Source organism: Herpailurus yagouaroundi, unplaced genomic scaffold, assembly GCF_014898765.1.
Source record: "Herpailurus yagouaroundi ecotype Mexico unplaced genomic scaffold, PumYag 250, whole genome shotgun sequence".
NCBI lineage: Eukaryota > Metazoa > Chordata > Mammalia > Carnivora > Felidae > Herpailurus > Herpailurus yagouaroundi.
In genome coordinates this window covers 361971-384634 of record NW_024412467.1, presented here as the reverse complement: position 1 = coordinate 384634, position 22664 = coordinate 361971, and the positions used below count along the sequence as shown (strand labels likewise).

Sequence of the window (22664 nt, the reverse complement as noted above, 5' to 3'; positions counted from 1 at the left end):
GGTGCCCAGAGCCCGCGGGCGGCGGGGGTTGGCTTTATGGGATCCGCAGGACGCCGTCACCGCGTCCTCCTCGTTAGTATAGTGGTGAGTATCCCCGCCTGTCACGCGGGAGACCGGGGTTCGATTCCCCGACGGGGAGCACGGAGCATCCTTTTTGCGTCCACACCCGCCTGTTTTGGAATCCCTGGCCGCCCGGAGAGCTGCGGAGCTCGACCCGGTTGGCGACCGTGAGCGGCGGGGACCGGGAAGCGCTCTCCCGCCGCCGCGGCTCCTCCGGGCGCACCTGCCTGATAGAAGACGCGGTCCAGGACGCAGAAGCCCGCGCGCCGTCTTGACCTTGTTCAATCAGCCTCTGTTAGGGGGAGCGCTCGGTGCCGGTTGGCGAGTCCGGGCAAGCTTCAACGGCGGACCGCAAGAGAAGTTACGACAGAGAAGTTCATTACTCACAGGTGGTGGAGGAAGGGCGCCCACGCTTCAGAGCGCCGCGTCGGGAGGTCGAGGCAGACAGAGCAACCCGACCTGCCTTTATTAGGGCCCGTGAGTGCAGTGCTCTGGGGGGTTCCAGGGCTAGGGCTGGACTGGCCGGTTCGAACCAGAAGAGGGGTCTGGGTGAGCTCCACAGGGCTCTAATCTAAGGAGAGCGCAATGTCATGGCCCTGGGAGGCAGGGGAGACTTGATCACGAGAGCTTCGGGGACGTCATGGCAGGAACGTACATTTGCTGTGACCCTGCGGGCTGCTGTGTAGGGCACACACCTGTAGGAGGGCCTGGTGTCCCTTTCCCGTCCCTGCGGGCCTCGGCCCAAGAACGTGGATGCTGAGACCGCAATCCCCCCGGGGTAGCCTAGCTGGGCTCTCCATACACAGGGATGCGAATAAGAAAAATGAGTAGGAAACACACAGTCTAACAGAAAGATGGGCAAACGTCCAACGGGTCCTTCACAGAAGAGGGCGTCAAAGTAACCAATAACCTCACCAGAAAAAAGTGACAAGTAAAACAAGTAGATTCCACTACTACATTCGTTAGAGTTCTCCAGAGAAAGAGAACCGATAGGACGTGTTTCTAGAGAGACAGAGATTTATTTGGAAGGATTGGTCACAAGCTTATGGAGGCTGGTAAGTCCAGAATCTCCAGAGAGGGCAGCGGGCCGGTGACCCAGAAGAACCCAGGCAGCCGGGCAAGTCTGAAGGCTGTCTGCCGCCTGAATGCCTTCTTGCTCGGGAAGTCAGTCTTTTGTTGGATTTATGCCCACCCACGTGATGGAGGGCAATCTGCTCTGCTCAGAGTCCACCAATTTCCACGTCAATCTCATCCAAAAACAGCCTCACAGAAACGTCGCGGAGACACAGAATAACGACTGACCACACGGCCCAGCAGGTTGACACGTAAAATTAACCAGCACAACTATTTGCCCATTAGAAACGTTCAAATGAAATAACAGAAGACAAGGATGCGGACTCTCATTTGTGGGCACGCGGAGGGGTTCGATTACTTGCAAAAAGTACTTTGGCATCACAGGACTAAAGCTTGAACATACACACTTACGGCGGTTCCACAATTCCATCCCAGACGACATCTGCCCGGCAAAACCCCCGACTGATGTTGCCTTGAGAGACACGCACAAGAATATTCATGGCAGCACTGTTGTGGCCCAAACTAGGAACATTCCAGATGCCTCCGTGGAGGAGGTGGACTTTAAGAAATGCCTTGACATCTGGGGCTGATTTTCAAGAGTGGTGAAGGGGTGTGTGTGTGTGTGTGTGTGTGTGTGTTGGCTTTTTGTTTCATTTTGTTCCTCTACAAACAAAAGGTCTGTTCCTACCTGGACCTTTCCTTTCCACTTTCTTCTGCATGCAAATCAGAACACGGAGCCTTTGAGTTTATACTTTGTTTCCCGAATCAACCATAAGGCCCAGGTAAGTGTCCTTGGTCCCCAGATGTGCAGGAGAAGGTAGGAAGAGAGGGCTGGGACCAGAGAACTCTCCCCTGGAGTCTCTAAGTTGTAAGGTGGAGATACTGAACCCGGTGAGTGCTGGCCAGAGACTGTGCTGTTAGGTTTGGGAGTTTTTCTCTAACTGACCTGATTTCCACTTTTTTAATTTTTAAATCCCACTTCTTTCCAAAACTTGCAAATGCGATACTATGACACACTCAATGGATAAAGTGTATCAGACCTCGATGTGCAAGAGAAACTTCTTCGTGTATCATGTTATCTGTCAATTTCATGGTAATACCATAGTAAGAGTAATTCCACGGGCACTCACGTTCCAAAGATAAGACGATTGACTACCCCGGTCATTTACTTAGTTTATGTCCTCAGACCAGTGTCACCACATATCTCCATCAGTAATTTTGCTCTAAAGTCATCCTGTGACCAATCCTGGCCCCTAAAGCTCCTATAAGTCTCCTTCCCTCACTCCCCTCTTTGAGACACCGAGACTCTTCCAGTCTGAGACTCTAACTTGCGGAGTAAGTTTAATACACCCAGTTTGCCAGAATTAGCAGGCTTTTTCCCTGATGGTTTTTGGAGGGGGCTCCACGTGGACTTTGTTCTTACTCGCAAACTAGAAATATCCACTTCTTGTGCTTTAACCAACTTTTCCCACTCTTGGGCCCTGGAATTTTCAGGTTGAGAAGGTTTAATGGGTGCAGAGCTCTTTATAACCCGATCATTCATATGAAGCCACAATAACAATCGGTTACTATCACTCAAAAACAGGTAAAACCTCATTGCTGTTGAATGATCCGCCCTACACTTGGGCTAACAAAACACTTAACACACAGTGGGTAACAACTCATACTCCCGGCCAACCACTTAGATTTATCTATGGAGGCAAAAATCTGAATAAGAGAGTCAGGCAGTAACATTAATTTCCAAGTGTAGACAACAGCAGTGAAAGCAAGCTGAGCTGCCCCCACACCTGCACCAACGTCTGGCTCCCTGGGTATAGACACAAACCCAGACAGAGTTCAAACTCAGTCCTGCCACTTACTAGCTGCGTGACCTTGGCCAACTTATTTTACTCCTATGGGTGTCCCTTTCCAGATTTTTAAACTGAGGATATGAATACAATTCACTTCACACGAATGTTGTAAGGACCTTACGTGCTAACATACACAAAGCGCTTGGAGATTTGTTATGTAATGGGCGCTTGATAAATACCAGCTGATATGAACGTCATTCCTACGTGTGAACTACACCAGGATTGAGTTGCTGGCCACTAACCCTGCAATATTTGTGAAAAGTGACTTCACAACTGCATTTAAGAAGGTCCTTGCTCTAGTTAGCATTTGACTGTGCAGTGTTGGGCGACTCAATGTCGGGTTTCCTTATCTGTAAAATGGGACTTATGTTACCTACATGATAGGGCTATGGGATTAAATGAGCTAATGCAGGTAATCCTAAATTCAGTGCTTGGGACACAGTAAGGATTCAAACATTGGTAGCTGTTAGAGCAAATACTGCTTTATAAAGCCTGAGTTCCCTAGAGCAGACGGTAGCAAGGAAAACACCTCGTCTCCAGAAGATGGGGGTCCGACTTTGCTGCCCAGCGACCCCGAGTTGGCTATGAGCCATAACCGTGGAAAAAGAAACGGCCTTCCTCAAGTCAAGACGTCCACACCCTCACAGATTTACTCACCCCTTTGCGACTGTTTGGCATCAGAGGAAGAGGTTATGAGACCCAGAGAAATGGGTAGCAGGGTAGGCAGGGCGACCAGGGGACCCGGACGCCAAGGGCAAAACCGTAGCCGGCAGGATTCGAACCTGCGCGGGGAGACCCCAATGGATTTCAAGTCCATCGCCTTAACCACTCGGCCACGACTACCTGCTGACGGCCGCCTCCTGCCAGCGATTTTGAAGGCGGGCCACCTCGCGGCACCAGGCCGTCCTGCGCCTGCCTGGACGCGCCGCGACGGCCGAGATGCGACGCGGGGAGGGAGGCTCGCTGTGCGGGAGTCGGGTCCGAGTCCACGCGAGGCCTCTCAGTCTGGGGTGCGGGGGTCACCCGGCAGCAAAGGGAATCGGGCGGCGCGGGGGGGATTCAGGGAAGACTGTCCGTGCCCGGAGTCCGCTCCCTCGTCACCGCCGGCCGCGCGTCCGCGGGGTCTCTGCGGAGCGGGCGGTGGTCCCGGCGGCCTCGGATGTGCAGGTGCCAGTGGCCTTGGGAGCGCGCCGGGAGGACTCCGAGTTGCTGGCGTCTGCTGTCGGCGCCCGCCACTAAAACCTCAATACCTCGATGGCCTTCACCTGCTTTGCGCTTTCCTGCTTTCCAAGAACAGGTTGAAATCCGACGGGAGCGCGGGTGCGGTGGGAGGGGCGGGAGGGAGCAGGTGCAGAAGACCATCCGGGAGGGGGGGGGGGGGGCCCCTGCGCCTCGCCTGCTCCGGGAGGGAGGCCCCTTGGATGGGGAGACGCAGGTCGGACGGGGAGGACCCTGTGCACCTCCCCTAACACACGGGCGGTGTGAGCGCGGCCGCGTCTGGCTCGAGTAATAGGATTGTCCCCGCGCGCAGAGACTGCCTTCAGCGGCACCCCGTGGAACCGGGTTCTTCTCTCAGTGCAGAATTTAGGGACCACAGGGGTGAGAACTGGGGATTGAAGTGCTTTGTCAAAGGTCCCTCACAGCACAGTCACCAGACTTGAGAGAATTCTCTGCGCGCCCGAGGCCCTCAGGCTCCCGCGTCTGTTCTCACTCAGGGCCGGCGGAGGGACAGGTGCTCCCGCAGTGGGTCCAAGGCTGGCGCCCAGGAAGATCCGCTGAAATCCTGTCCCCCCTCCCACCTGTGAATGTGACTATTTGAAAAGAGTCTTTGCTGATGCCATCAAGTTATTAAATGGGGTCATTGTGGATTAGGTGGGGCCCTAAATCCAATGATAGTGTCCTTATAAGGAGCAGGAGATTTGGAGGCACACGGGGACACAGCCCACGTAAGGGGGAGGCAGAGGTTGGAACAAAGCGGCTGCCAACCTAGGAGGCCAGCGGAGAGCCATGAAAGAGGTTCTCCTCGGTCCCTCTAGAAACACCAACCTTGGAGACACCGTGCATTCAGGTCTCTGGACTCCGGAGGTGTGAGAAGATACATTTCTGTTGCTTTAAGCCACTCACTTTCTGGTAATTTGTTAGGGCAGTCCTGGGCCACCAAGCCAGCTCTCTTCCCGGGGTGCTTGGAACAAGATCCTTGTTCGGGACTCGCTCCCACATTCCACCGCGGAAGCCCACACAAATGGCTAACCTCCTTCCACGGCAAACTTAGTTTGGAGCAAACTCTCCTAGGGAAAGAACCCAAACTAAAAGAAATTATTTATGTGCAAAGACACTTGTGATGCTGTTAGTTATAATTAAAGCATTTCCAAAAATGGGAGGGGGTGATGGTATAGCTTAGGCGTTTGAGGGTTGTGGGTTATTTTTCTTTCCTTGTGTTTTTCATGATTTGAAGCACACATCGTGACTCAAATTTTTTTAAAATGAAGAAGCAGAAATCGTGACTTTATTGCTGGAGCCAGAAAGATGTATTCTCCAGGTACAAGGCTTCAGTATCACTCAGTAGCCAACTGTTGGAGGCACACAGGGACTACTTGTCCACCATGGCCGTGAAGCCCAGTTTTCCTGGGAAGGAAGGAAGCACAGAGAGATTAAGTGTCCGGCCCCAGGTCGCAGAGCTAGCAGGAAAAAGCCACTGAGTGGCTGCAGCTAGGAAATGTGAGTTCACTTGAGAGAGGATTTAGTGCAGAAAAGTGCCATGTTCATTTCGGGTTTTGTTGGGTTTTTTTTAACAGATGTTGTCAATCCAGTTGGCTCTTCAAACTCAATATTGGGCAAATGATCATAACAATTGATAATAGTAGTAATAATAATAATAATTTGAGAAATAATTTGGGAGATTGAAGTCCTAAAGTAGCCACGAAGGTGAGGCTGGTGGCTGCAGAGACTGCCACGCTGATGTGCAGATTCTGAGAATTAGTCCTCAGCGAACGAACGTCTAGGTTTGTTTTGAGGAGGGCATTTGTCTCCTTGGGCCACGGCAGAATCAGCGCCGAACAGAAACCACCAGAATGCTCTGGAACAGATGAGCTCCGTGTTTGCGAAGCGTTTGCAAAGCAAGGTCTTCTGCTCTTGGCCTCGTTTGTTTAGGAAAAGGTGTTTATTATTAATTAAAATAGACCCGTTGTTCAACCATGCAGCTGGAGGGGGGCACGCGTCCAGGAGGGCTGGGGCAGCTTTGTAAGGTGCCCTGCTCCTGGGCCCTCCACCTCATCGCCCCCGTGGATTTCACGCAGAGTCGAAAGTGATCCCTGTGGGCCTGGAGCCAGAGTCACCCTAGCGGTCGTCATGGGGCTGAAACTTGAACTTGGCGCGGTGAAAAGGATGAGAGACACGAACCTCCCTCCCGTGTGAGGGTGCAGGCAGGAAACCGGCCCTGAACCAGCTGCTCGGAAGATACGGGAGACCACTCAGACCCCCCCCCCCCCCCCCGTGCCACAATTTTTTCTCATCTACGCGTAATCACAATGAAACAACTTGGAAACTACTGCCACTTGGGGACTAGAAGGGCGTTTGTGTGTGTGTGTGTGTGTGTGTGTGTAACTCTCTGTCTCTCTTCGTGAACGTGCACGTACAGAGGTGGATGAAAGCCACGTGCACACAGCAGTGATTCCTCACGCGGAGAACATGCTGGGACCCCACACACAGGTCTGGAAATAGATGCAGCCCCCTCCCGCCCCATCCCAGTCAACAGATTACAGAATATGTTTCGGGTTGAAATGATCATCCTACTCTGTGTAGTTTTCTGTCCCTTCTGATACATCCCACTTCGTTTATTACCCTGTCCTTTTATGTTCCCCCTTTTATATCTTGTCTGCTTTTGTGTTGACTGAACAGTTCTATGTTATTCTATTATTTCCTCTCTACCAACATGCAAGTTGCATGTTCTTTTAATTTTTCTTTCAATGGTGAGCCTAGAGATCACCACATATAGTCCTGACCCAACAGTTCTTATGTTACCATCTTTCCAGACAATGCAAAGGACTTAATGTTAGAAAAATTTAATTCTATTCATTCCTCTCTTGATTTAAATGCCATTGTTTGCGTGCACTTAATTTTTTTAATGTTTATTTATTTTGAGGGGGAGAGAGACAGAGCCTGAGCCAAGAAGGGGCAGAGAGAGAGACGGAGACACAGAATCTGAAGCGAGCTCCCTGATGTGGGGCTCGAGCCCACGAACAGTGAGATCATGACCTGAGCCGAAGTCCAAGTCCATCCAGCGTTTAACCAACTGAGCCACCCAGGGGCCCCTGTTTGTGTGCATTTAAATTCTACATTCATTTTCTCCTCTAGAAGACATTCGTATTGTTTTATTCAGTCAATATTCGCTTTAATTTGACGATAATGTTCCATTTTTATTTGTATTTTCTGCATCTTCCTCTGAGATCCTTTCTACTTTATGTCTTAATCTTCAGGAAGCAGCTGGAATATGGTTTATGAGATAGCTATGACTGGGGGGAACAGTGCCTCTGTGAGTGGACAGGAAAAAGCCCAAGGAAACTGGTTTATTTTGTTTTTAATTTTAAAAAATGTTTATTTGTGAGAGAGTGTGAGAGGAGGAAGGGCAGAGAGAGAAACAAAATCTCAAGTAGGCTCCACACTGTCAGCACAAAGTCTGACGCAGGGATCGAACCCATGAATCCATGGACTGTGAGATCATGGCCTCCGCCAAAGTCAGATGCTCTGACCCATTGTGCCACCCAGGCTCAGGCCTAGAAACTAGGTTTAAATGACACAGGATTTGGCAAACTCACTGACAGTCAAGAGAGAAAAAGCTGTCGGGCACCTGCCTTCCATTTACATGCCAATTTCTTTACCGATTCCTGGAGAAGGTCAGAATGTAAGGGGTCTTCTCAGAGAGGACGCAGTAGAGGTGCGATTGCCCCATGACAAAGATGAGCCCGTCCCCCCTTCCGTCCCCATTCCATCTGACCTACTTATGTGTGAGTCCCCAGACTGCATTCTCGGGAATCTGCACCCCAACAGCCCCCTGAGAACCAGTCCAGCTAGTATTTGGGCTTCAGTCACGGATACAACTTTGACCTCATTCGCAAGACAGAGATCAATGAAAATTTTAGTCACAATTAAAAGGTGGTTCTCCTTCAGCAGTGTGATGCTTCATTTCTACTTAGAGAATTTGTTTTTATTCAGTTACAGATCAGGTTAGGTGACATAAGAGAATCTCCAGATGCAGAATATTCATAGCCTGGGGTCCATGAACACCTGGAATAGTTTGCAAAATGATATATGAATGTATCTAGGGGCACCTTTGTGGGAAAGAGGCTTCCCAGATTTTATTTGATATGATCTGGAAGCAAGAGGCAAAAGAAATATACCAGGAATCTTTGCTCTGCTGAGTTCTTTATCTTGGGAAAGAAGAGAAGAATTTTTCAGCAGCATTTTGTTGGGGGAGAAGATATAAGATGCCTGTGAATGAGCACGAACATTTTAAACCAATTCCCAGGGACTGGTACCAGCCCCCATACCTTCTCTGATGTGGGACTGACCTCCCTCTTGCAGGAACTTGGCGATTACTTACTCTCAGGAAAGATGGTTCGCTCCGTCCTCAGCCCTTCAGTTTGACAGTCTGGGATCGCTTCTGTCCCCTACCGTCCCCACCTTGGGGGGGGGGGGAGGATCTCCTCCGCGACAGCAGGGAGCCTTGCTGCTGAGAAGCTCAGGAAAGGGGGAGCCTCGGCCGCCCGCCGGGGGAGCCGCTGCACCTGCGTCTGCGCAGCCGGGCGGGGGCGGCCGGGCCCCGGATTGGCGGTGGGGGGCGAGCTGCAGAAAGGGCAGAGGGCGACAAAAAGCAGGACCTGTCTCATCTGTCCCTAGAAACCGATTTGCTTCGGAATTTTGCGCCGAGAGCCCGGTGCGCGCGAGGAAAAGCCTGCGTCAGGAGGCAGGCTGATACCTGCCCGGGGCGCAAATGTCAGCTTTTCCGAGGAACCTGAGCCACAAATGGGGATGCATCCTGTCGGGAAGGAGAGCTGTCAGCAGCAGCGGCTGTGGGGTTCCATGGTGTAATGGTTAGCACTCTGGACTCTGAATCCAGCGATCCGAGTTCAAATCTCGGTGGAACCTAAGTATTTTCATCCTTTTTTTTTTTTTTTTTTAAGTTTTCTTTTTTAGGAATGATCGTCAGGGAGTCCCCGGTTCACATGAAACCCAGAGTGTGATCTAGAAGGGGAAGATGACACGAACTCTTGTGTGGACCCCACTGCCTCCCTGCCGTCTTGTTCGGAGTGCAGAACCACCTCCCTCTTTCTCCTCCTTTTTCTCTCCCACCTAACAGATATTCTGTGACGCTCATAACTTTGAGTTGAGTTGAACTTTTCCGGATTGATTGCTCTATAAAATGCCCTGAGCTCACTTGGTGCAGGGTCAAAAGGATGCGACAGAATTGAGGGAGAAAAGAGATCCTCTTGAGCACAGTACTTTTCTGCCCAGAGAGAATGAGGCTTCATAATGTCCAGTAGGTACGATGCCCAGACTTCGGAGGTGTTTCATTTTCCACGGAGAAATGAAGACTTGTGAAAATCTATTCATACTTTAAATAAAGGATTTCTTGAACTGTCTCAGATATTTGAACACCACTGGATGATGCCCATGTAAACTTGAAGCACTGTGGACAGAGCAAATAAAGACTCAGATACATTTTCTAAGTACTTCCGCGGTGTTCCTTTGGTCGTTTCCATGACATTGATCCACCGCACAGAATTGCTGTCGGTGACGAATATGTTCCAGAGAAATCACGGGGCTTTCAGACTGCATCCTAGGACATCTCTGCGATCGTTTTATTTTCATAAAACTGAACGTTCTGATTGGAAGCTGGTTTTGTGGTGAATGTCTGCGTATGCCACAAGTTCAGGCAAGACAAGGAAGTTCCCGAGATCCTCAAGAAGTAATCCCAAAGTGCTTTCCTTACTTTTATTTCATCTATTGCCTTCCTAAAAACGGTATATATACTTTTTCACTTAATATTTGCTAATGGGTATAAGCTTTTCATATGCCCTTTTCAAAAGTTTATTTATTTTGAGAGCTAGAGAGAGTGCGAGCAGGGGACAGGCAGACAGAGAATCCCAGGCAGGCTCTGCACTGCCAGCACAGAGCCCGATGTGAGGCCGGATCCCATGAACCATGAGATCATGACCCGAGCCAAAATCAAAAGTCAGAAACTTAACTGACTGAGCCACGTGGGCGTCCCTAAAAATTGCATATTTTAATTTCAAGATACAGAGTATCAGGCTATAAATGATCTTATGGGTCTTACTCTTTGACTTAATAACATATTGCTAAAATTAATTGTTATTTTTATTGCAAGTAGCTGCCATGCATTCAGTCATTCGTTCACTCCTCCTTTCATGCATAATACTCTACTGTGTCGATATACCGCAGTTCATTCATCCATCTTTTTGTTAATGGGCAACTCACATAATTATACATAATATGAATTTGGTTTTGACTTAGGTCAGCTCTGGGGTCATGGGAAATTGAAACTGTTTTAGGGCAGAGAAAATCCACAATTCGATAACCACGCATTTAGCTGGAATTTATAACTTTCAGCTGTCATTCCCTCCCTCCAAAGGCTTAGGCACAGTAATAATCACTCGCCCTTCTATATATACTACCCCGTTCTCCTAATTACTCATAATGCCTTAATTCCTAGAGTTCACCGCCAGCAGAACCAGGTCTCCAGGTACAGTAGGCTATTACTGGCGCGAACAGCTTAAATATCTACCTACACTTACCGTTTCCGGGAAGCAGTTCTGCATAAGACTTTTGCCATCTGTTTCTTTCTTCTGAGGGAAGAGATCTTGCTTTCAGACATCTGATTGGCAAAGCTGAGGGCACAGGCCTGTCTTCTAGCTGCACGGGAGGCTGGGGACTGAGTTATGGCTGCTGTCTTGAGCATGCGCAGTTCATAGCTAGGCGTTTCTTCCTAACCTATGAAGTCTCCGCCATATTAGTGCACTATGTTCAGCAATATGATTGTCACCTACCATTCCTTTTTCTAACTTGCCCAACTTTTCTTCTCCCAGTAGTTTTCTCATCTGTCATGATTCATTAGCAGAATATATTCTAAAGAAGGTTATTAAGCACAGCAAATAGAATTACATCATTAAGAAGTAAATTATGAAAAAGATTGCTTTTAATAAATAATAAAAAAAATAAAATCAGAGAGGGGAAATTTATTCATTGATACTAAAAGCTCAAATATATAGTTTCAACAGTAGAGACAACAAAAGTGAGAGCAAATGAATGAACAAGAAATTGGAATGACCGAGTGGTATACAAAAAGTATAAAGAACAACATTCAGAAACACACGAGAAAATCTAAATAAGCAGTGAATGCATAAGACAATATCATTAGTAATTACTACCTTTTCAGGTGTAGTAACAAAATGAAACTAAAATTATAGACAGCAATGATATAAGAAATGGGACATTGTGATCAGGGTCAAATTAGACTAGAGTTATTTATTATGAGAAAAGATTAAACACAAAGTTCATTGAAGTCATAAATCAGGCAAATGATAAATGACTGTAAAATCAGTGTTTGTCTGAGTCCCTTGCCGAAGCCACACAATAACCATTTGTAACAAGGGATATTAAATGCTAGGATTAAAAGAAAGAAAGGAAGGAAGGAAGGAAGGAAGGAAGAAAGAAAGAAATATTATTGAAAAAATCAATTAATATTAGCATTATATTTTGTTTTTTAAATGTTTATTTATTTTTTTGAGAGGGAGAGAGACAGAGCATGAGTGGGAGAGGGGCAGAAAGAGAGGGAGACACAGAATCCGGGGCTCGAACCCACGAACCACGAGCTCATGACCTGAGCTGAAACTTAACCGACTGAACCACCCAGGCGCCCCATAGCATTATTATTTAATGTAGTGTATGACATGTGAGTATACTGGTGTATTATAATTGTGCTGTAATTAAAAGTTTAATAGTCAAGAATTGGAATATTGATATTATTGTGTTTTATCGTCATTTGCTAAATTTTTCTTCATTGTGCTGCACAGTTGGGCCCCCCAAAACTGCCCTCTTGTAACTTAGATGGACCCCATTTGTTTCTAACCCTTACTCCTTTTCTTCATAGACTTTATTATATCTGAATAAATGAAGATTTATCCTAATTTTAGAGTTTTTCTTCCTCATGAAAGTGGAATATGGCAAAGTAAACATTCTACTTTTAAATTATTGTTGGGGCGCCTGGGTGGCGCAGTCGGTTAAGTGTCCGACTTCAGCCAGGTCACGATCTCGCGGTCCGTGAGTTCGAGCCCCGCGTCGGGCTCTGGGCTGATGGCTCAGAGCCTGGAGCCTGTTTCCGATTCTGTGTCTCCCTCTCTCTCTGCCCCTCCCCCGTTCATGCTCTGTCTCTCTCTGTCCCCCCCAAAAAATAAATAAACGTTGAAAAAAAAAACATTTAAATTATCGTGAGCGGATGGAAAGAATTCTCAAACAGGGCTTTTTCTTTAAAGACTCAAAGCCAAAATAGAATGTCATTTTTTAAAGTTATTTTTAAATATTCTAGAAATGAAGAATTAAGATACAATCACATCTTTATTACTCTTCATTTTATTCTAAAGCAAATATTTATAAACAGTTTTGGGGAATAAAAGTATGAGATGTTCTGTTTTAATGTTTATTTATCTATTTATTTTGAGGGAGTGAGCATGAGTGGGGGAGAGGGGCAGAGGGGGAGACAGAGAGAGAGAATCTTAAGCAGGCCCCAGGCCCAGAACAAAGCACAAAGTGGGGTTCAGTCTCACGACCGTGAGATCATGACCTGAGCCCAAATCAAGAGTCAGATGCTTAACTGACTGAGCCACCCGGGCACCTCATGAGATGTTCTTCTCACTGCTAGCTATCTAGCTAAAGAACTCTCAATATTTATATTATCTTTTGTATATCAATTCAGTTTTATTAATTCTTAATATTGCATAAATAAAATTAGCCATTTTCACAAATTATTAATTATTGAAGCATTTTAACCCCAGAAATAGTGAAAATCCATTCATATTTCAACAAATAGATGGTATTTAAAAAATTTTTTTTAAGTTTATTTATTTTTGAGACAGGGAGAGACAGAGCATGAACGGGGGAGAGTCAGAGAGAGGGAGACACAGAATCCAAAACAGACTCCAGGCTCTGAGCTGTCAGCACAGAGCCCCACGTGGGGCTCAAACTCACGAACCGCGAGATCATGACCTGAGCCGAAGTCGACCCCTTAACCGACCGAGCCACCCAGGCGCCCCAAATTGATGGTATTTTAATAGATAGAGCACATAAGGAGATTTTCATTCCGTGCCTAACAGCTGGAATTATTATTCTTGTCTCAAAATAACTTTCCGGATAGTAACAGTAAACCTGTTACTGTAAACACTAGTAGTCTTACACTGATTAGACATGATGGTAAACAATACAATCTCATGATTGTTTATTAAACTTAGGTTTAAGGGTGCCAAAAATGCTGTGGAAATAGGCACCTGGCTACTTAGCTTAACAAAGGCAACAGATAGAGCAAAATCAATCAGCAAAGTGTTGAATCTATGGCTAAAATCAAGTTGTGTTACATCTGATGCTGATTACATTCAGATTTGTTAAGTATGAGTGTTGAGACTTTAAGGGAAACCCTAATCATAATAGAAGTGGTGCATTTAAGTTATATATTTTACTTTGAGATCATTGGAAAGTCAAAGGCACTTCCAAGAAATAATACAGAGAGACCTCCTGTGCCCTTTCCCCAGTTTCCCCCAAGGTTGACATCTTGCAAATTATCCTCCAATGTAAAAAACAAGGATGTTGACATAAATATAGTGAAGATAAAACATGGCCATCGTCACCTCCCTTTCCCAGTACACCTACTTTCCTCCCTCTGCTCTCATTCCCCACCCCTCGCAACCACTGATTGATTCTCATTTCTATGTGTTCCCATTAAAGAGTATAAGAGTCTTTCGGTGACTGAAGCCGGGAAGATTCTAGCCGGGGCCGAGGATATAGGACCACCTTGCCCTCCTCCCCTTCGACCTTTCCCCAAGGCCCCTCTATAAAATGGTTTGATTCCCCCCCCACACACACACACACAAAAGAATGCTATATAAATGGAATCATAGAGTATATAACCCTTTAAGGTGAACTTTTTCACTCGCTGTAATTCTATTAAAGTGAGATTTCTGTTTGCAATCCTTTTAATGAGCAGTGATGTTGCGCATGTGCTTCTCAGCCATTTATATGTCATTTTTGGAGAAGTTCATTCAAGTACTTTGCCTAATTTTAACACTGGGTTGAGTAGTGGGAATTCTGTATATAATCTAGATATGGAACCCGATCTTGTCAAACGTACAATTTATGAATATTTTCTCCAAATCTGCTGGTCGTCTTTTCCCTCTCTTGATAGTTCCCCCGATGCACGAAGCTAAAATCGAGGTGCCAGTGGGTCTGCATTTCTTTCTGGAGGCTCCAGGGAAGAGTCTGTTACCTCACTCAACTGGGTCAGAATTCGGTTCCCTGCGGTCGTAAGACCAATGTTGCTTGCTGCCAATAAGCTTAAAACGGTTTCCATCATTTCGAGGCCACCACATTCCTTGGTTTGCAGCCCTCCTTCCTCCATCTTGAAAGTCAGCAGCGATGGACGGAGTCTTCATCTCCCATATCTCTGGCCTACTGTTTTGCCTCCCTCTTCCACTTTTAAGCACTTTAGTGATGAGACTGGGCCTTCTCAGATAATTCGGGATAATCTCTCCATCTCCATCCCATTCCCAAGAGCCATTTTGCCACGTAAGGCGACATATTTGCAAGTGTTGGGGGGGGGTTAGAACATGGGCATTTGGAGACACCATTATTCTGCCCATCACAGCAGCTACGGAGTGCCTTTATTTCATTCAGTTTAAGATCTTTCTGGTTCTTGGCGTGACAAGTGATGTCCAATTGGTTCGAGACATTTTGGGTATTATGCTGTGAGACTTTGGATCTTATGTAAACCTTCTGCGTTAGCTGGCTCCCTCTAACATCTAACACTGCTCTGACAGGGGAAGGGGGAAACGTTCTGGTTACGGCCAGGGAGCGATAGCATTTCAGGTTCCCCATTCAGCCTCTGTTGCTACCCAAGGTGTAGACTCCTTATTGCTGTGCAAGAGAGGGAGTCCTGGGTCCCCATTAGGCTTCCTCTAGTGCTTCCCTGAATCGGAGGGGTGGGAGAGCCTCATCCTTGCTCCCCGTGTGACCTCCACTAACACTGAGCAATGATGAATGTCTTGTCTCTCCACTAGGCCTCTTCCAATCTCACCCCGGTGGGGAGGGTGAGAGGCCAGGTGGGGTTGGTAGTGCAGGTCCCCCAAGGGGTCTCTAGGGACAGGGCCTGGGAAAGGCCCTTTTAAAGCCTGGAGCAGTGAAAGTCTCAGCCTCATACTCTGCTCTCTCTGAGATACTTTGTGGCGGGGGCAGGGGGCAGGGGTGGAGGGGAACGCCCTGCTACAGTCTGGCAGGGATGGATTCGGGCCGCCCCCCCCCCCCCCGTGTCTTTGCTGCTTGTGGGTGGGGTGAGACTGCAGTTTGCTTTCATTTCCATCTTCCTGCAACTGAAAACCTCTCCAATGGAATGTTTAACTTCACTAAACACACAACACGAACTTAAAAGCATAAATCCTAAGACTCAACATACAATTTTTAAAATATAAAGCTTTTAGGAAAAAGGCAAGCTTAGGTCCAGGAACTTGTCAAAATATCATGACTTCCTACTGGGAAAGCACTCTCAGCCTCCCATCCACCCTTGCTAATTTAGATTATATAGATTGGGTTTTTTTTTTTTTTAGTTTATTTATTTTTTGAGAGAGAGAGAGAGAGAGAGAGAACAGAGGAGGAGCAGAGAGAGGTGGGGACAGAGAATCCCAAGCAGGCTCCGCATTGTCAATGCAGAGCGGGACAGAGGGCTTGAACTCACAAACCCTGAGGTCATGGCCTGAGCAAAATCAAGAGCCAGATGCTTAACCAACTGAGCCCCCCCAGGCGTCCCTAGATCATATAGATTATGCAGCACACATACCAACTGGCTGTCTGACCCTTCAGGACCCTGTGGTCTATTAACTGTCTCTGCAGCCCTGTTGGTGAAGCCGACCCTCCAGCCCAGCTGGTCGTCATGGTAACTGCCTGCTTCCACCAGGGTCCTGTCACTCCCGTTGCCATTAACAAGCCCAGCCCTGTGACCACCTGTCCTTCAGTGAGCCCTGAATTTCCCAGTAATTCTAGTCCCTTCTCACCCGCACATTTCTGATGGCCCCGGTGAACAGTGCGGTCATCTGGGTGAGACCCGGGGTCAGGCGGGGGCTCTTGGGGCGCTGGTTACGACCTACCTCCATCTGGCTCACCATGGTGTGTGGATTGGCAAAAACTCATAAAGCCCTGCCCTGGAGAGCTGTGCACATTTCTGTGTCTGTTTCGCTTCCATGAAGACAAACACCAGTTTGCCTTGATGGAGAGCTCTGTTTAGCCAAAACCCAGCAGTCTTTCTGAGCACATTGCAACATAGTAGACAAAGACATTCTCATTTTAAAGCATGAGACACTGAAACAGAGATTTTAAGTGACTCCCCCAAAACCACACAGGGAGTAAGGGACGAAGGTGATGTCTGAACCTGCCCATGAACCCGAGGGTGGGGGTGGGGGGCTCCCGCGGCAGAGTCCGGGCGTGAAATCCTCAAGCTTTGAACACGATTGTTTCATAAAGTAAATCCGAGGCTGAAAGTGGTAAGGAACCTGGGGAAGAAGTCCTACCTGGCTCCCGAAGAGACAACCGCAGCTGACTTCTTCTCCTTCAAGTCACAATTCCGAACAGCGCGGTTTTTGGTTTTGTTTTAAAGTAAGTTTGACTCCTTGGAAACGGGCCGCGAGGACACAGCAGGTGTATGTCCGGTCGGTAACCAGAGTGCACCTTCTGCCTTGAAGCAGCCGCGGGGTCTTCTGCCATGTGCAGAACCCAACACTCGTCTTGAAAATGGTTGGTCACTTGGAGTTGTCCAGCCTGTCGCTGGCCTCACGGAGCCGCGGCCCGATGCTACAGCCCGTGCGGGTTTGCTGCGCGTCTCCCGGGTCCCCTCGGCAGCTGGCCGCGCAGGGAGCTGGGCTCCCGGGAGGTGTCCTGCCCCAGCCCCTTCCGGCAGGCCGCCCGAGGCAGGGGTCCTCCCGAGCTCACCACAAGGACGCGTGACTCCGCCAATTCGCCCCGCTGATGTGCAACGGGAAGAGACGGGAACAGGAGATGCGCTTCCTGGTGGAAGATGCGAGCCCCTGACGCCTGTCCCTGCCCCCTGCCCCCGCCCCTGACACCTGCGGGCCTCACGGCTACTTATGCTAATGAGGTCCGGAGCGCCCATGTAGTCGTGGCCGAGTGGTTAAGGCGATGGACTAGAAATCCATTGGGGTCTCCCCGCGCAGGTTCGAATCCTGCCGACTACGGCGCCCCGCCCCCCACCGGGGGGCCATCCTATTGTCCCCGCCTGAGCCGGGAAGGCAGCGACCCGGTCCTCTCTGGGGCGGCGGGAAGACTCCGCGCTTGCCCGGACAGGAGGCGCGCGCGCCGTGTTTCCATGCACTTTTGCACAAGTCGCTCGGCCACAGTCCTGCAGGTGTGTCCCTGTCCCCGAGGAGCAGCCAGGCTTCGCGATGCTCCCGTGTCCGCCGCGGTCCCAGCCCCGCTCGGACGGCAGCGTGTCCGCCCGGGAGGTGGCCGCCGGGTCCGCATCTCCGAGGAATCGCACCTTCGTCTGGACGCTTGTCCCGCCACGCACGGCCTGGCCACTGGAAAGGACATCCCAGGAAACTTTGGATCAAATACAGGGGAAAGCCACGACCCGGCGATGGTCCCCAAGTCGTGAATCCAAACCACTGCACAAGTAAGGAAATTAAGTAAAGCCATTTTCCTCGTCCAGCAGGGTCGACGGGGTCTCGCTGAGGTGGCTGGTCCTGGGGTCCTGGACAGGGGTGGGGTGGGGGGGAAGAGAGGGGCCAAAGACAAGGAGTTTGACCCTCCCTGGGCTCAAGCCAGACCCGGTTCAGAGGCAGAATCGCACTGTACGAATTACAGGCAGGGGGTCGTGTATTAAAGGGACACTCTCGACTCCCTGCCTGGACAATCCTTGGAGACTCCGGCCTGTCACTGTCCTGGCTGCTTCGTCGCACCCGTGTCATCACACCCGTGTGCACCTAGTGCAAGGATGCTTCTCATAACTCCTCGTAAACACGGTGCCCACCCTACGGATGGATGACCGGGTCCCTGCCGCCTTTATGTGTGTCTCCAGAGGCAGGAGGAATAATTAAAAGCACTTTGAGTCGCCAAGTCAACTGGGCCGGTGGTGCTGAGCTGTGACAGGTCCTCTCGGCTGAGCAGTGCCAGTGGGATGAACGTGACTCGGCCGGGCCTACAAGACAGGTTTCGAAGGGTGAACTTGATCTTTCTTTGCAAAACGCACCATCTTTCTTGTCTCCTTTCCCATCCAGGTCACTGGTGGCTGAGACTCAGAACCTAACAGAATTCTAAAATGTCAGAGCTAATGGAATGTTCAGGTCCTCTTGTGGAAACAAGTCCTAATTTTAGAGGTGGGGGAAGTGACCCATGTGACATCAAAGTACAGAATTTAAAAACAGAAATGTGTTCAGAAAAGGGCGTCTGGCTGGCTGAGTTGGTAGAGCGGGCAACTCTTGATCTCAAGGCTGCTGGTTCAAGCCCCACGTGGGGTGTAGAGATTGCTTTAAAAAATAAATGTAAAAAAAGACAGGGTTTTGTTTTTTTTTTTTTTAACGTGTTCAAAAACATACCTTAGAGGAGAGTTTTGATCTGTCAGCGGGAGTTCCTCTCATTTCCAATGCTTCTCCTGGAGGAGCCCGTGGAGGGCAGAGCCCATGTTCCGGGGGCTGTAGCAAGGATCCCCAACCAGGACGGCCCATGACGCAGAATTTTGCTTCTCAGAGTGTGGGTGTGTGATCTGGTTTCCAAACATTGCCCCTGGGATTCTAGACAGAGTTCTCCCTTTACTTTTAAATTGCCAAGATGTCTTGTAGAGGAGGAAGATAAAACCGACAACACCACACTGGTGGACCGGAGCCAGAGTTGCGGTGATTTCAACAGAGAATGTAAGGAAGGAAGTGGAGACGACCCGATAGGGCCACCCTTCACTTTCCTCCATCGTTTTGATATTCGGAGAGTAGTAGCATTTCCAGTGGAATGCTGTAACAGTGGCCACAGCTGTAATGTAAAGATTTCTATCAGTCACATTAAAAAGTAAAACGACAAGTATGATTCATTTTAATAATGTTTTATTTAACCCAGTACAGCCAACCTATCATTTCAAGCTGTAAGCAATTTGGAGAGTCGACGAGATATTTTTTTTTTTTTTTTTTTTTCCGGGCACGATCTTCCAAGTCTGGCATGTAGTTTGCACCTGGAGCGCGTTTCCTTGGGTCCAAGGGCTCACTGGTTCCCCGAGGCAAGCGGCTGAGACACCACAGATCTGCAGTGTGTAGAAAGCACCACACTGAGCGTGCAGGACATCGAAGCCAAGCATGGTCTACGCGGGAAACAACCGGGTACGTCTAAGTTGGGAGTCTCCCAGGCGCGCACCTCGCGGTGCTTCGGGGACTACTGTCGCTGTGACTCCCAGCATTTCCAGGCGCTCTTCCCCGACTCCCTGGGTGTCTGCGGCGGCCGGTGAGCGAGGCTCGCAGCCCCTGTCCCCGAGCGGCGGGGAGCGCCTGTCCGGGCAGCGGAAGCAGCTGTTTGGGCACCGAGGACACTGTCCGTCCCTTGCAGGGACGGTTCCTAAGAAGGCAGAGGCCAGGAAGCCGTGCGCCTTCATCACTCATCAGCTCCCCCCCTCCTCTCCTTGTGCCGCCATGCGGGGGGGGGGGGGCGCATCTCTCTGATGGGCTGAGTTGTTGCCCTTACAACAAAGGTAGAATTCCTCGAGGGTGCAAGTTGATGGTTAGCTTCCGCCCTCGCTTCCTGCCATCCGTGCATCTTGGAGGCTGCCTTCCCACTTGGATACTGAGAGAGTTCATACTGAGAGAGTAGTTCATCCCCCACCCCCGGCTTCTATGCCTCTCCTGGTGTCTTTGCCAAAACACGCTTTGAGAAGACGCACATCACCGCTAGTGCCCCAAGTCACTTTTTGCACATATATCTCCTTTCAGCCTGGTGTTATACTTCTCCTTCATTGTGTCTGCAGAACGTGTGTCTCAATGGACTGTCCCGTTTCAACCCTCAAAGTCCAGCTGATAAACTATTTCAGCCACTGTCGTAGCAAATCACCCCACTTACGAATCTAACTGGTGTCGTGTCCTTTCTAAATAGTAAATTCCTACGTGGAGTGTCCTTTGCTCTCTCCTGTTTTCCTGGCTTCATCTAAGAGTCCGCAGAAAGTAGATGCATGAATCCAGCATTTCCCCTCACACGTCTTAAGAAACCTCTGTGTCCTCTGTTACATGTGCTAGTCCTTCAGAAGGAACACAGCACTGCCAGTAAAATGCTACTTACGAGGTGTCTGTGACTCCTGGAAAGAAAGGCAGAAAAGGACAAACCAGGGGCTTCTTCTCAGCGGAGACCATGGAGTTGGGTTCGGAAGGGAGGAGTAGAGGATCCTGTGACCTCTGGTTACAAGGGCACAGAGTTCTGTTCCACTCTGTTGGGCCTGCGTGTGTCTGATTTTAGTGTCTCAGGGGTGTGCATTGAGGAACTCACACCTGGCAAAGGTGAGAGAAGTCGTGCAGCTGGTTTGACTAGGACCTGAGCCTCGGGCATGGGTGTGCCTTGGCCTCCTAGTTTATAAAGTTGAGGTTAATGACTCACAGAGACGGGTTTCAGAGACGATATTTCTCTGGCAACTTTGTGTTTCATTACAGTGTAGTAGTGATGAAACTTACTCGTTAAAATAAAAGGAGACACAAAGCAGAGGCTAAAATGCAGACGGTTTCTCAGTCTGCCGTCTGTGGCCTCTAACAGTGTTTGTGAACCCCCCCCCCCAGTGGTCTCTACAATTGTTGGTTTTGCCCCCAGGGGTGGGCGTCTCTCTGTGAGAGGGTGAGTAAATGTTATTTTCCGGGCCATGGGATTTTGAGCCAAAAAATAAGTTAATAATTTCTTCCTTAATAGCTTCATGACCACTGAATGGGAAGAAGAGCTTGCCACCTCGATTTTGTTGTTTTGGGAAGCACACAAAATGACTAAGGGAAGATATGTGGGTCACAAATAGATTCCTCCTAACTGGTACTAGGTTTGTCTGACGTGAGTCCAACATGAGTCTTCTCAAAGACAAAGTCCCACTCACTACCACAGGAGGGAAGAAGCTCTCTTGAAAACCACTAGGCTCACTGCCATGCCCATGTGTGTTGACGACGTACTCAGACCAAGACAGGCGGGTGTCCATCTAAAGCAAATGACTTTCAAGGCTGATCCGTCTTGCCAACGGCATCGACAAACTTACTCTCCTCTCCCCCCTCTTATATTACACGAGCTTGATTGTATTTTTGCCTTCCACTTCATCGCTGCCATTACACCCTCAGGAGGTTTTTGTTGTTGTTGAGATTTTATTTTCAAGTAATCTCTGCACACAGTGTGGAGCTTGAACTCACAACCCTGACATCAAGAGGCCCAAGCTCCACCCACTGAGCCAGCCAGGCGCCCCTACACTCAGGTCTCTAACGGCTATTCAAACCCTTCCCGCGTGGGCTCTGTTGCGTGTGCATAGAGTAGCCTTCCTAGTTGGACACAAGTCACAAGAGCAGGGACACGTCCTCCGCCTTCACTTTGTGTTAACTACACCCCAGTCAATAAGATCAAATTCATTCAGAAATGGAGTTTTATCAAAGATACACTGTGTTTCACAGTTTGCTTTTCTGTTTTTGATGTTTTTTGTTTGTTTGTTTGTTTTGTCTGCGTAAGCTATACTAAGCACTTAATATTATATCTGGGAGGCTTCAGACAGCTTCGTCATGTTTCATAAGGAAGGGAAAAAGGGCAAAGTAAATGCCTCTATGTAAAATGCCTGAAAAAAGAAAAACTATTCAGGAACAAGTTCAACAAAAGAAGTGCAAAACTTACACTCTGAAGTCTACAAAGCATTACTGAAATAAATGAAGATAGATATGCTTATGGATTGCATCTGAACAATGTTATGATAGCAAGTGTCCCCCAAATTGATCTTCCCTCCCAGAATGCTAGCTGACTTCTTTGTAGAAATTGATGAGCTGATTCTAAAATTCACATGGGATTTCAAGGGACCCAGAATATCCAGAACAATCTTGAAAAAGAAGAAAAAGCAGGAGGACTCACTTCCCAACTTTAAGACTAACTGCAAGGCAATGATGATCAGGACAGTGAAATCAATGGGATAGAACTGAGAGTCCAGAAATAAAGCCATATGTCTACAGTCATCTGGTTTTTTATTAAAAAGTGCCAAGACCATTGGCGGGGGTGGGGGTGGGGGTGGGAATGGTCTTTTCAACAAACGGTGGCTCTGAGACCTAGATGACCACCTGCCAAAGAATGAAGTTGTGTCCTTACCTCACACAATGTACACACATTAACTCAAAACAGGTTAAAGACATAATACAAGCTCTAATATTA

The 22664-nt window shown here is 48.6% G+C and overlaps 3 non-coding genes across 3 annotated transcripts; 2 read left to right on the top strand and 1 right to left on the bottom strand.

Annotated features, from left to right (window-relative positions):
• Positions 1–3745: 3745 nt before the first annotated feature.
• TRNAS-UGA (transfer RNA serine (anticodon UGA)) lies at positions 3746–3827 on the bottom strand. The gene has a single exon. It is a non-coding gene; the product is annotated as a tRNA-Ser (tRNA).
• Positions 3828–9056: 5229 nt separating this feature from the next.
• On the top strand, positions 9057–9128 carry TRNAQ-CUG (transfer RNA glutamine (anticodon CUG)). Its single transcript has one exon. It is a non-coding gene; the product is annotated as a tRNA-Gln (tRNA).
• Positions 9129–17421: 8293 nt separating this feature from the next.
• On the top strand, positions 17422–17503 carry TRNAS-AGA (transfer RNA serine (anticodon AGA)). The gene has a single exon. It is a non-coding gene; the product is annotated as a tRNA-Ser (tRNA).
• Positions 17504–22664: the final 5161 nt, after the last annotated feature.